A 1,112-nucleotide genomic window follows, 5' to 3' on the forward strand; every position below is an offset into this window, starting at 1 on the left:
TCACCTTCTTTTATTCTCTGTAGTGACTGATTTTTTCAGTAAGCAGGCACACCTTTCTTCCAAGGCATCTCCTGGTAGTTTGGAACCACTAACCTCTCTCTCTCTCTCTCTCTCTCTCTCTCTCTCTCTCTCTCTCTCTCTCTCTCTCTCTCTCAGGAATAACAATACTATCACCTTCTTTTATTCTCTGTAGTGACTGATTTTTTCAGTAAGCAGGCACACCTTTCTTCCAAGGCATCTCCTGGTAGTTTGGAACCACTAACCTTCCTATTAAGAGCTGCAGTTTTGTTAGTGAGGAGGGAGAGGGAGAGCTGTGGAGAAGGAAATTTTTGGAAAGGTTTTTAGTTTCTAAAGAGACTCAGGGAAGAGACAATTCCTCTTCTTCTAATGGACATAGTTGTGCCAAATGTGATGGCTGGGACTCCTGCAGCCAGGCTGGACCATGAGGAGAACAGCCTGCAGACTAGCCAGTACACTGAGGGAGGTCAACAGAGCAGAAAGACAGAAGAGGCCCTTTGGGTCTATACATCAACCCTAGAGCCATTCTATTGAGACTACTTACTATCAAAGACGATGACTTTTCCTTGCCACTGACTTCATGTAGGGCTGTTTGTTTTGTTTTTACTACCTGCTTGAAGTACCTTCCTCACTGTTACCCTAAGGTCTTCATGATCCTCAGGGTTCTGTCTTTAGCCCTTCTTCTTTTGACTTTACCTTTCCTCCTGGGGAAGCCTCATGCATTCTCATTGTTTGAAATACCTTTCAATGAGCTCTTAACCAAATCTCCAGCCCAAAGGCCACTCTCAAATTATATATCCAGGAACCTTCCTGTATCCCCACTTTGATATCCTGCACACACCTCACACTCAAAATTCAAATCACTTCCAACTCCTCTTTCAAGTTGTTTTTCCTATGTTCCTCATTTCAGTGAATGGAACTACTGTTGACTCAGGTGTCCAAACCAGGCACCTGGGAGTCATTCTGTACTCTCTTTTTTTTTTAAAATATTTTTTTTATTGGGAAAAACATATTGGGGGTACAAGGAGGTGAGGGTTGGGGGCATAAGGGTGAGGATGGGCCAGGATGCAGTTGCAGAGCTGCACAGTTTGGTC

Source organism: Elephantulus edwardii, unplaced genomic scaffold (assembly GCF_000299155.1).
Source record: "Elephantulus edwardii isolate Elephantulus edwardi_28Jun2011 unplaced genomic scaffold, EleEdw1.0 scaffold00093, whole genome shotgun sequence".
NCBI lineage: Eukaryota > Metazoa > Chordata > Mammalia > Macroscelidea > Macroscelididae > Elephantulus > Elephantulus edwardii.